A 14,445-nucleotide genomic window follows, 5' to 3' on the forward strand; every position below is an offset into this window, starting at 1 on the left:
CAGATTCAACAGGGCATACTATACGCCATTGCACAGGTGTATGGCAGTGATAAAAAAATACAGATAACATGACTCACCTAGGATATGGAACATTAAACTTATGGATCCCTAGAGGCCATGGAGACAACTTTATTGCTCTCTTGCAAGGTTTTCCTTGCTTATATCTTCATTTCAGAATGGGAAAAAATAGTGAAAGTTGACAGTCAACCACAATGGTCTCAGGTCTATGGAAATCCCATATCTCCTTTAAGCCTTTATAAATAACAAAATAATATGGATAGTTCTCAAGTAAAAGTAGCACTTCAATAATATGCAAGGGATGGAATAGAAATATATGACCCCATCAAATTACTATCTGAAATTTAAGTGGTATTGTCTTCTCCATGGAATCATCTTCAGTCATCTAATGAAGAAACTATAGCAAATGGCATCTGGTTACCACAGCAACATGTTTTATCTTACATACAGTTAGACAATTGTTTTTCCCTTTCTCTTCCATATCCTTTGCTTTGCTTTAATAGGATAAGAGCCTCTCTAATAACTGCAGTTTTGCAATTTCACTATCCCAGTTTATCATTTGGCTTCATTATAATGAATACATTTGAAATAGGATATATATACCAATAATGGAATATGTTCATACTTAATTACTTGGTGGCATTATGTTTGAAGACATAATGCTGCTGAGAAATATAGTGGTTACCTGTTTCATGAGGTAATTAATAGTGTTTATTGTTCTATAAGTTTTCTCTTTTCTCAGACATAATTCGTTAAGTAAATTAGATGTGAAAATGCATTTGGACTTAACAGATACCAAATAATAAAGCATTATCAAGGATTTAATGATACAGAAATAGCTCTGGGAAAAAATAGTACTCTGATGCAAATAGTTGCTATGGTGATAGCTTGAAATCACTGTGTGATTTTTCAAAAAATATATTTGAAGAACATGTAACTTTACTAACATGAAAAAACTAGACTACACTAGATTAAAAAAAAAAAAAAGATTTATTTTTCCAAATTTTCATGTTTGCGTTTCATATCAACCATTTGGATATTGACTTGTGGAAACATTTACTTACAAATACAAAAACCATATCAAAGATACAAATGATTCATGTATTGCTTGGAGGACTGGACTAAATTAACTTCATATTATTACTGAAACCAAAGCTCTATGATATATAAACATATAATTATATTGATGTAATTACATAATTTGATAAATCAAAAGCAGTAAGTTAGCAGTGTCAAAATCAGGATTAATCATTAGAGAAATTATAAAACACAGTTAAAAGCTTATCAAAAGATTTAGTGTCAAAAATACAGTAGACACTCAAATTAGTTACATGAGAAATGCTCTAATCATGACACTTACTGATCCTCATTCCATATTTTGAATCCCTGCAATATGTAAGTTTTTAGTAATATTTCTCTTCACGATGTAACATTTAAAGCAGTAGAAGATTTATTATCTAAACCTAATGGATTAGTTATACCTGAAGGGATACAAATCCTAGTGTTAAGAAGCAAGCATTACTTGTAAAGAATAATAATAGACAACGGATGGATTTCAAAATGCAAGGCAATACTTCCTAAATCAAACAGAACCTGTTGGAAAAGGTCATCTAAGAATACTGCTTTAAATAGAGGAATGATTCATTACTATGTCAAGTGGGTTAAGTTAAAATAAGGCCATGGATGTGTTCGCATATTCTGGCACTTAGAAGGTTCTGTTTATTAGTAATTTTAAAGAATCAACAGATCAAAGAAGACTCTACCACCAAACTCTTTGACATTTACTTATAAACTAGTTTTTTGTTTTCACTAACAGATTGCTCTCAAATAATCTTGAATTACTGGTGATTGGTTCATGTACAAACATACAGTTTAGCTAATCTTTTAACTAATAATGTTATTTGGTTAACAGTTTCTTACTCTTTAAAATTTACCTATCACATTCTTGTTGACTAATCATTTGATATTTATTGCAATTCTAAAAAGTATCCTAATTTCAATTTTACAGAATGAGGCGAAGAAGCAAAGCAGTTAAATGTCTGAACCAAGGACTCAAACTCAAGTCTTTTGATTAGAGACTCCACATGCTTTTTTTTTTCTTCATATCATATAGTTTCATATACTGTATTTTACAACTTGAACTCTAAAATGGGGAGGAGGTTTGCTTTAAATTTACACATAAAATCCAGTGACCACACAAAATGATCTGAAAGAATTGGTGAAACAGGTCTTGCAGGAACCTGGGCAGATACATTTTCTAAGTAAAAGAACTAGCAAATGCACAAACCCTGGGAAACCAAGAGAAATACAGCACTATGAAATAAAATACTCCTGAGTATTTGGAGAATGAAATAGACAGGTAATTGTTGGGGAGGAAGGTTTTGGAGAAGCCCAGAGGCCATGTATCCAAGTTTAATCTAAGTGAAGTGAAAAAACAACAGGGTGTTTTGAGCAGAAATAAGTCATCTGACACATTTTAAAAGACTCACTCTGGCTGCTGTATTCAAGAAACTAAACAAATGATTCAGTTGAGTGATGGTAGAGGTTGGAACCTTGATGCTACTGGTGGAGGTTGTGAAAAGGGTCTGGAATCTAAATATGTAATAAAGGTAGAGATGGCAACATTTCTTGATTCCTAAAATGTAAGATACATGAGTAAAAGAAGCATCAAGAAAAAGTCCAAGATGTCTTGCCTGAGAAAATATAAACATATATTGGCTATTTACTGAGACAAAAAAGAGGCCAGGAGAAGCAGATTGTGATGGAATTGAGGGCAGATTGAGGGCTTAGTTTTAAATATGTTAAGTGTGAAACACAGATTATATATCAAAGTGGACAGTTGAGTGGGCAGCCAGATATATGGATCTGAAGTTCAGGGAACAAGTCAGAATTGGAAAAATAAATTTGGATTTGTCAGCATATTGATGGCATATAAAACTATGAAACTAGATGAAATTTCCAAGGAAATAAATTTGATTAAAAAATGAGAAAAAGTTCGAGAATTCAGCCTTATAGACATTTGGGAGATGATAATGTACAAACAGAGGACGGAGGAGTCTGAAGTGTTGCAATCCATGGGGTCGCAAAGAGTCAGACGTGACTTAGCGACTGAACAATAACAACAGAGAACTAGCAAAGGTTAGTGACAAAGAGACGTCATTAAGAGAGAATCTTGGGTAACGTATTGCCTTGGAAATATAGTGAAAACTGTTTCATGTGGGGAATGACTGACTACATCAAAAACTAGTGATAGATGCAGGAGGGAAAGAGCTGACAGCTGACCAATGGACTGATCTTCAAAGTCATCACTGGAGACCTAGAAAACAGCAGATTGGTTGGAGAGTGGGGATTAAAATCTGACTGAGTGGCTTCGAAAAAGAGTGAGAGGACAGAAATTTTGAGACAACATATGTAGACAACGTTTCTGAGTTTTGCTCTAAAAGGAAGGAGATGAATCAATGGTGATGATAGAAGTAAAAAAAAAAAATTAAGAGGGTTTATAGATATGATAATACAGTTGACTGTATTTGTATGACCATTATAAGGTGCATTGAGTGAGAAAATTGATGATGCAGAACAGAGAGAGGAATTAGTAATGCAATACTTTCTCCCATAAGGATTTCACTATGATACAACTTTGATACAAATTACTACTCAGAGTTTCCAAATATACAGCTTTCTTTCACATTTTCACATTTCTTTTTCACAAGGCATTTTTCCCCATTTAGTTTTGCTCACCTGGTAAACACATATCCATCTTTCAAGACTTCTACTAATAAACATACTCTTCTTTTTGTGAGTCAAGGGTATCTTCAATATGTTCAATAATTCTTTCTTGTGTATACCTGCCAAAAGTACTTAAAACACTTTATTGCATTGTTTAAGTATTTGTCTCCCTCTCTCAGACATATAAGCTCTTCAGAGAGACTCTTAGCCCTCTGAGTTTTCTCCCTAATCCAGCAACTAACATTAAGCATAATATTTACATAATATTGATATGAAACTATTCATTGATTATAGATAAAATTCTCAAACCTCATAAACCTATAATCATGATAAATAAACATTTACCCACTAAATTGTTATAAGAGAGACATCTTTTGGTATAATAGAGGTAAGTTTTTACATAAATTTAAACAAGACATAGAAATTTAATGTCTGCATGATTTTATCAGTACACAGATACCAGATAAATTTGTACTATTTACTGGTATTTCAAGTCCAAGTTTACCTTAGCTTCCTATTTATGCTTTTCTAATCCATCCTTAGACCACAGTGATCTTTTTCTCCTCTAAACTTGGCAAGTACTTATTGTCTGTATTACTTACTTGACAATTAGTCATGTACTGCCCTGTGATCTTTCTTATAATGTCGTGTTAAATGAATTAGTTGTTTCATTTAGCATTTTGCATGGTTGTTCTATGTACCCTAAACCAATTATGGTATCACAGAGAATTTAAATTTGCAAATCCTGTTAGCATATACTTATTGAATGCCTAGGCTGTGCCAAGAACCCCTCCAGGTATTGAGAAAAATGTTATTAAAACAAACAAACAAACACATTTTTCCAAGAGTTACATCCAACAGGGGAAATGAATGTAATAATTCATTAATATACATAGCAAATACTAAGAAAATCCCAGGAGCTCATCCAAGGAAACCTCACAGAAAAGGTGGGATATGATTTTTGTCTTAAAGGGCAAAAAAAAATTTTTTTTTCAGTTGAAGAATGGAAAGAGAACCATTCTTGGCCAAGAGAACAGAATATACATTTGTGGATATTTGAGTAACTAGAAATATATCAATATGACTACAGCAATGTAACATTAAGCTGATTTTGTTTTAACTCTCCATTTAAACTAGGTTCAATTTATCAATCCTCCACCACCACCACTCCCCTACCTTCACTGTCACACACACATAAAACAGAAAAATGTAGAGTTGGTTGAATTAATTTGAGAGAAATACTTTACCAGTTATGTCATTTCTGAAAGACTTTCTGTCACTCATCAGCTAAAATCATCTTACTATCATATTAAAAATCTGATATTAAAGGATTTAACTGATAGATGTCTTCTTAGTCTTGAGAAGAGAACACCTATTCTTAAGTGGAGTAAAGAAGAAATAATATATGAAATAGAGGAAAAGAATCAGAAAGCCCAACTCTATTTTCAGACCTAAGGCAATTGACTGAAAAGAAACAGAGTAGATAGAAGTTGTCAAAATTTAACTATTGTTTTCTTCTCTCTGAGCATCTATTTGGAGGATATGGATAATTACAGTGGCTAGTTAAGCACTTTCAGGCAAGACATGGTAGAAGTTAATTATAAGGGTTTGAGGATAAATGTGGTTAGCTTCTGTGACTTAGGAATGAATTATGAGACCACTGCATAGCTAACTTTGCCAGGGTCTGGAAGCCTGTAGACCCTCAATGGTCCAGATGACATGGGAAGAGTGAGCTAGGGAGACCTAACTAGCCAAGAGAAATTAGATGACAAGTCAGCCCAGCCAGCAGGACAAGGAACACAGAGATGGACATGGGATCAAGCTTCAGAGAGCCCCAGGATATGAAGGCACTATACCAAGAGTGCTGACTCTTCAATGATTGAGAGAAAATACAAGCCTTTTCCTCCATGCACTTCACAGAAGTACCCTATAACTAGAGGAGGGAATGGATGGGTAACTCTGAGTGAGGCTGAAAATGTGTATCACAAAGACTGAAGACTCCTGAATTCAGACAAAGGTTTATGTAGGATTAAGTGTGAGGTTGGATTTTGTAGCTGTTTTTATTGCTAATCAAACTGTTGAAACTTGGGGGAAAGATAAAATTAATATTTATATATGTATACACAAACACACACACATATCTGTTTGTTTAACTTATAGTGGAAATTAATGTATCCTCTTACTCTAATTGGAATCTGCACTCTTAGATCATTTAAATTCAAGGGTTGAATAGAGCCTGAGAAAGTAAAGTAGAGCAACACTTTATTAAATGATGAAAAGGAAGAAATAGGATAACATAAAGGGGAAAGAAGACAAAGGACAATATCAGTTGTCTGCTCATTTGATTGTTTATTTGGGAGGCTGAGAATATTTGTAGATTGAAAGGAAAAGAGTCAGTGAAGAGAGACTGGTAATATAAGAGAATCACTTGAAAATTTTACCAGAATATAGTAGCTAATACCTAACATTTGTTGAGTGGTTACTAAATGCCAGGAGGTGAAGAGTTTACATATAGTAACTCATGTAACCTTTACATCATCACAATCAGAGATTGAGGTAGCCCCCACGATATCTACATTTTACAGAATAAAAAATACTGAGGTACAAAGAGAAAAAGGATGGCAAGATTGGATATTTCTGACATAATTTTTACTATCACTCATACAACACAGCCAGTTCTGGCACAATATATGTATCCCTACTATAGACCAATTGATAGTTTGATATGTCATGGACATGCGGGAACAACACTGACCAACAGAGGTTGACTCCTGATGGCAATTTCCCAGCTGTTCTATGACATCATTACTGTGGATACAATACTGGGCTTTGATGTATTAAGGAATTTTATGTTATTCCATTAAATGGGATTGTTGTGGGTTGAGTTCTCTTGGAGATAAGAATGTCAGATGTTTATTAGGTTGTGTCCTTAGGATCTTGTAGAGGAGAGGAAAAGGAAGAGATAAAATAAAGCTGTGATGTAAATCAATGACAGCACTGACTCAATTGACAGGAAGTTCTACAGTTAGAATGGCCTTTGAGTTGCCCCAATTGGGTCACGAGGGGAAAGGCTTTATACTCTGAATCACTCAGTCACTGGATCCAGGTACTGTGTGAACTTGTGTAAGAGGCTAACAGTCAAGTGCTTACAGTATGTGTTGCAACAGGCAACAGGGGCAACAAATCCTTCATGGAAGGGACAACTGGGCAGCATTTTACAATGTCCACCACAGGCATTGGGGCTTCCCTGGTGGCTCAGACAGTAAAGAATCTGCCTGTGATACAGGAGACTCAGGTTCAATCCTGGGTCAGGAAGATCCCCAGAGAAGGGAATAGCTCCAGTATTCTTGCCTGGAGAATTCCATGGACAGAGGAGACAGGCAAGCTACAGTCCATGGGGTCACAAACAGTTGGATACGACCAAGCAACTAACACACAGGCATTTATGGGATTGAACCATATGAAATTTACCTTTTCTGTATTTCAAAAGATATCAGAATATTGGCAACTTCATAGGGCTCAGATTAATATTTTTCATTTCTGTCAATTTTGTGTTATGGTAAAAATAGAAAGGAACTCTGTGGTTATTTGTAGTGTGGAAAGTGTATTTGAGTAGATCAAGTGTATTTTTAAATGGTCACATAGGCATTCTCAGTGAGAGGCTAACTGCCTATTAAATATCAAACTAGTATAGACTCTACAGAAGAGAGAATTTTATATTATTACATTACATGCTATTACTGCAGGTAGGATTGTTAATATTTATTAATATGTTAATATGTTCCATTTTCATATTTGTTCTTGTCCAGCACCGAGTCCTAGAAATTCACAGAGCAAAGGCTCCATACATGTTAATTAACAAACCTCAAGATAATTTTTTTAACGTTTTATTCTCTTAGCAAAATAGAAAGCCCAGAAATAAACCCACTCACCTATGGACACCTTATCTTTGACAAAGGAGGCAAGAATATACAATGGATTAAAGACAATCTCTTTAACAAGTGGTGCTGGGAAATCTGGTCAACCACTTGTAAAAGAATGAAACTAGAACACTTTCTAACACCATACACACAAATAAACTCAAAATGGATTAAAGATCTAAACGTAAGACCAGAAACTATAAAACTCCTAGAGGAGAACATAGGCAAAACACTCTCCGACATACATCACAGCAGGATCCTCTATGACCCACCTCCCAGGATATTGGAAATAAAAGCAAAAATAAACAAATGGGACCTAATTAAACTTAAAAGCTTCTGAACAACAAAGGAAACTATAAGCAAGGTGAAAAGACAGCCTTCAGAATGGGAGAAAATAATAGCAAATGAAGCAACCGACAAACAACTCATCTCAAAAATATACAAGCAACTCCTACAGCTCAACTCCAGAAAAATAAATGACCCAATCAATAAATGGGCCAAAGAACTAAATAGACACTTCTCCAAAGAAGACATAGAGATGGCTAACAAACACATGAAAAGATGCTCAACATCACTCATTATCAGAGAAATGCAAATCAAAACCACTATGAGGTACCATTTCACACCAGTCAGAATGGCTGCAATCCAAAAGTCTACAAGCAATAAATGCTGGAGAGGGTGTGAAGAAAAAGGAATCCTCTTACACTGTTGGTGGGAATGCAAACTAGTACAGCCACTATGGAGAACAGTGTGGAGATTCCTTAAAAAACTGGAAATAGAACTGCCTTATGATCCAGCAATCCCACTGCTGGGCATACACACTGAGGAAACCAGAATTGAAAGAGACACATGTACCCCAATGTTCATCGCAGCACTGTTTATATAGCCAGGACATGGAAGCAACCTAGATGTCCATCAGCAGATGAATGGATAAGAAAGCTGTGGTACATATACACAATGGAGTATTACTCAGCCATTAAAAAGAATACATTTGAATCAGTTCTAATGAGGTGTGTGAAACTGGAGCCTATTATACAGAGTGAAGTAAGCCAGAAAGAAAAACACCAATACAGTATACTAACACATATATATGGAATTTAGAAAGATGGTAACAATAACCCTGTATACAAGACAGCAAAAGAGACACTGTTGTATAGAACAGTCTTTTGGACTCTGTGGGAAAGGCAGAGAGTGGGAGGATTTGGGAGAATGGCATTGAAACATGTATAATATCATATATGAAATGAGTCGCCAGTTCAGGTTCCATGCACGATACTGGATGCTTGGGGCTGGTGCACTGGGATGACCCAGAGGGAGGGTATGGGGAGGGAGGAGGGAGGAGGGTTCAGGATGGGGAACACATGTATACCTGTGGCGGATTCATTTTGATATATGGCAAAACCAATACAATATTGTAAAGTTAAAAAACAAAATTAAATTAAAAAGAAACAAAAGAAAAAAAATTCATTTATACAACATTATCAGCTGTAGCTACCATGTTTTTCATTAGATTCTCAGACCTTATTCATCTTAGAGTTGAAAGTTTATACCATTTAATCAACCGGTAATTAACCAGTCCCTGTTTCTCCCACCCTCAGTCCCTGAAAGCTCTTTTCTACTCTGTTATTATGAGATTTTCTTTTGTTCTTTTGTTTTTAAGATTCCACATATAAGTTATACCATGCAATATTTGCCTTACTCTGACTTCTTTCACTTAGCATAATGCCCTCAAGGTCCATTCATGTTGTTGAAAATGGCAGAATTTCCTCCTATCTCTTGGCTGGAAATATTTTATAATATACCAATGACATGAACTATTGAGGAACACATGTCTGGAAGCAAACAAAAAACCTTATCACTGTTCATGGAAGTGCTTTTCTTTTTTTTTTTTTTTAATTTATTTATTTTTAATTTTATTTTATTTTAAACTTTACAATATTGTATTAGTTTTGCCAAATATCGAAATGAATCCGCCACAGGTATACCTGTGTTCCCCATCCTGAACCCTCCTCCCTCCTCCCTCCCCATACCCTCCCTCTGGGTCATCCCAGGAAGTGCTTTTCTATCTGTGAGTTTGCTAGCAGGAACAGAACCACTAGTTTTTGCTGTTTTAATATCTTTGTTTTTATTAACTGTTCTTTGTCATTCTGGTGGTCATTTCATCTTCCACACAGTTTGTTCCACAAAGATGGTTCTTGAAGTTGAATTGTACCTGGTATTTTTTTGTATGGAGCATAATGTTAATGTTCCCTTCAAATGGAAAAGAAAAAAAGAGAGAGAGAAACTCCCCTTTGACTGGGGGAAAAAAAAAATGTTGTACCTGAAAAAGCAGTGAAACATTTTCATTCATGTCTTACTCAGTTTAGAGTGCTATACCAAAAAATACCATAGGCTGGGGGGGCTTAAACAATAACAATTACTTCTCACAGCTCTAGAGATCAGAAAGTCCAAAATCAAGGCACTGGCAAATTTGTGTCTGGTGAAGACCAGATTCCTGGCCCACTGATGGCCATCTCACTATGCCCCCACATGAAGGAAACAGTGAAAGAATTCTTTAAGGTCTCTTTTATAAAAAGCGTTAACCTCTTTGTTGAGGGCTGCTCTCTTGACCCAATCCTGTCCCAAGAGTTTCACTTCTGAATACCATCACACTGAGGAACAGGTCTCAATACATGAATATTAAGGTACACAAACATTTGATATATGGTCATTTTAAAATCCAGATATGCTGAAAAAACAATATCTTATTAGCATGGCCCTCAGAATAAACACTCACCTATTCCCCTGCTGTACTCCAATGCTGTAGTATGTGGGCTTTTCCAGAAATAAGAAGTGCATTTTTGACTTTTTGACCAAGAAATTAAAAATGTCTTAACAAAAGCATTCATTTTTTGACATAATGTGCACAACCTACTCCTTGCCACTCATTATTCTTACCAGCCGATTTTTTTGTTGTTGTTATTCCTTTGCGTTAACAGAAATCTCCTCATAACATTTGTTTTAAAACAGAATTACAGTAAGCCAACACATATATGTGCCATATTCAGGTAAAAATATAAAATATGCTATATTGTCTGCAATCTAAAGTATTAGGTAAAAATTAATAAATATAAATGCATTCATGATTGTAATTGTAGCTGTCACTTTCAGGTGTCAGATGCAACAGAGTTCTTCAATGGTATAATACCCTACTCCAACATCCCAGCATAAGATGTATACTACACCAACAAACACGCTCATTGGAATGAGGGAGAAATAAATATAATAGTAAGATTCAAGCTGGATGACGAATATGCTTAAACAATTTTGCTTTGTTTGAATTTAATTGGTTTTAATTATACTCTGTTTCCTTTATTGATCAGTGGTTCTTTGAAGTCATACTTGAAAAGAGAATTCTGAATTATTCTTTCAAGAGTATCCTGATGCATATATCAACCTCAGTGAATTTGGACTCTTCTCTCTCAGAATAATAGATGTCCCACTACATTGGAAATTCCATTAAATTACATATTAAATGTACACTATAACTAACTGAATTCATCATGGTGTCTGAGTTTTGTGGGTATCAAATAGCAAAATGAATCAAAGGTTATTGAACAAAAGTGACATTTTTCAAAGTCTTTCCAGATACTTTCTGATTTCTTTTTGTGCCCAATTTTCACTTCAAGTTCTGATATAAGTGCTTTGTAGTTAGTTGCCTTGTTGAAAGTTTCTTGTCTTGGGACCTGTTGTTCTTAAGTTCATATTTTGTTTTTAAAGATACACAATTTTATACTGTCAGTAGCCAGAGAGTTAGAGCCTTTGTGATGACTTTGGACTAAGACACTGTCAGCCTTGTAATCTCTGACAAGGTGTCTCCATTGTCTAAGCCTCCACAGTGAAGGAAGCCGTCTCTTAGTTGTTAGTTCCAAGAGCCATTACATGACAGTCCATTTAATGAAAGATCACATTCCCTTCTACAACCTAATTAGGTCACAGGTATTAAAGCTCTACAGAATAACATAGGAAAACTAAATTATCCTTTTAGCTAGTCCACTGATAGTGTCTTAATCATTGTTATATAACATACTTTTTGTAAGTTTGGGAAGGATACAAAAAACATGTTCATGACACAATATTTAGGAAATACAGAAAACTAAAATTGAATTTTTTTCTTTATTAAATATAAATCACCTTTCAGTGATAACTATTTGCATATGTCTTATTTATTAATAAGCAAATTTTTAAACAGAAATAATATCACATTATAATCATATATTTTGATTCTTTTATTTTTACCTAGTACATAAAGAATATTTTCCTATGTCATTGAACAGTCTCATACAACATAATATTTAATAGCTACACAGTATTAAATGGCATGGTTTTATGATAACTTTTTAAATCTTCTATGCTGCTGCCAAGTCGCTTCAGTCGTGTCCGACTCTGTGTGATGCCTCGGACTGCAGCCTACCAGGCTTCTCCGTCCCTGGGATTCTCCAGGCAAGAACACTGGAGTGGGTTGCCATTTCCTTCTCCAATGCATGAAAGTGGAAAGTGAAAGTAAAGTCGCTCAGTCGTGTCCGACTCTTAGTGACCCCATGGACTGCAGCCTACCAGGCTCCTCCATCCATGGGATTTTCCAGGCAGCAGTACTGGAGTGGGGTGCCACTGCCTTCTCCCAAATCTTCTATAGGCATGCTTTATTTTTCTGGGCTCCAAAATCACTGCAGATGGTGATTGCAGCCATGAAATTAAAAGATGCTTACTCCTTGGAAGGAAAGTTATGACCAACCTAGATAGCATATTCAAAAGCAGAGACATTACTTTGCCAACAAAGGTCCGGCTAGTCAAGGCTATGGTTTCTCCTGTGGTCATGTATGGATGTGAGAGTTGGACTGTGAAGAAGGCTGAGTGCTGAAGAATTGATGCTTTTGAACTGTGGTGTTGGAGAAGACTCTTGAGAGTCCCTTGGACTGCAAGGAGATCCAACCAGTCCATTCTGAAGGAGATCAGCCCTGGGATTTCTTTGGAAGGAATGATGCTCAAGCTGAAACTCCAGTACTTTGGCCACCTCATGGGAAGAGTTGACTCATTGGAAAAGACTCTGATGCTGGGAGGGATTGGGGGCAGGAGGAGAAGGGGACGACAGAGGATGAGATGGCTGGATGGCATCATTGACTCGATGGACCTGAGTCTGAGTGAACTCCGGGAGTTGGTGATGGACAGGGAGGCCTGGCGTGCTGCAATTCATGGGGTTACAGAGTCGGACATGACTGAGCGACTGATTTGATCTGATAGGCATACATTACTTTGTTCCAAATTTTTCAATATATTAAAAAATTCTGTAGTTAACATTCCTATGGAGAAATCTTTCTGTCTTTCTAATTGTTTCTTTAGAATGAATTCCAAACAGATGGTTTCCTGAGACAATGTATAGTGAATCCTTTTAAGAACTCCAATGTATTTTACTAAACTGTCTCAAAAAGTGTATTTCTCCAATATATATTCCTATTAGAAAAAAACTGAGGGTACCAAGTACTCAAAACCCTCACAGTGCTATATGAAATTTTAAAATTCACAGATTCTTAGTGGAAAATGTTAACTAGATTTTTAAGGACTGTTTCTGAGAGAGGAAGTACTGGAAACTCCTATATCATCACCTTGCTGATGTCACTGCAGAAAATTCTTAGGTGTTTCAACCATATTATGTTCAGGAAACTTATAGTTAGACTCCAGATTGTAGCAGTCCAAGTTACATAGTATAAGAAAAAATGACTTAGCTGCTTAATTTTCAGATTATATGTATTTGGTTACTATTATTATTTTTATCATTATCATTTTACTTCTCTAAAATGACATGCCTGCCACAGGGTGATTTAGGTGTTTTCTTCATGTGTACTTGTTCATATGTGCTGCACATAGCAGAATGCCTAGGGAAACATTGTATTTTATTGATTGACTCAACTACATTGGTGAAGAAAATAAATCTTTCACAAATAGGGATGTTTATTTGTCCCATCCACAGAGAGCAGAACCAGAAGGATACACATTAGAATCACTTTCATGGACATCCTAGAAAAGTGGGCAATACATTGAATAAGTCCTTGTAAAAGCTTTTTTTTATATATGTATATTTGTAATTTCATATTTCTTTCTTTTTTTTTTAAACTGGGACAACCCAGAGGGATCGAACAGGGAGGGAGGAGGGAGGGGGATTCAGGATGGGGAACATGTGTATACCTATGGTGGATTCATGTTGATGTATGGCAAAAGCAATACAATACTGTAAAGTAATTAACCTCCAATTAAAATAAATAAATTTATACTTATAAAAGCTTTTTGAAATTCATTTCTTTAGGATAAATATGTTTTCAAACTATGTACTATATCTGATAGATATACAGTTCTGAATCTGATAGACAATCCTACAGGAAATCAATCCTGAATATTCATTGGAAGGACTGATGCTGAAACTGAAGCTCCAATACTTCAGCCACCTGAGGCGAAGAACTGACTCATTGGAAAAGACCCTGATGCTGGGAAAGATTGAAGGCAGGAGGAGAAGGGGACAACAGAGGATAAGATGGTTTTATGGCATCATCAACTTGGAGGACATGAGTTTGAGTAAGCTCCAGGAGCTGGTGATGGACAGGGAAGCCTGGTGTGCTGCAGTTCATGGGTCACAAAGAGTCAGACATGACTGAGTGACTGAACTGAACTGATACTGATAAAACTATATCCTCATAAAGGATAGTATTAAATAAGAATAATACCAGATTTATTTACTAGATGAGGTATG

At 35.6% G+C, this 14,445-nt stretch overlaps 1 long non-coding RNA gene across 1 annotated transcript; it reads left to right on the forward strand.

Annotated features, from left to right (window-relative positions):
• The first annotated feature begins 5,952 nt into the window (after positions 1 to 5,952).
• LOC112441586 (uncharacterized) lies at positions 5,953 to 11,200 on the forward strand. The gene is made up of 3 exons (XR_003029397.2): positions 5,953 to 6,850; positions 10,815 to 10,931; positions 11,027 to 11,200. It is a non-coding gene; the product is annotated as an uncharacterized lncRNA (long non-coding RNA).
• Positions 11,201 to 14,445: the final 3,245 nt, after the last annotated feature.

This window comes from Bos taurus, chromosome 15, assembly GCF_002263795.3.
Source record: "Bos taurus isolate L1 Dominette 01449 registration number 42190680 breed Hereford chromosome 15, ARS-UCD2.0, whole genome shotgun sequence".
Lineage (NCBI taxonomy): Eukaryota > Metazoa > Chordata > Mammalia > Artiodactyla > Bovidae > Bos > Bos taurus.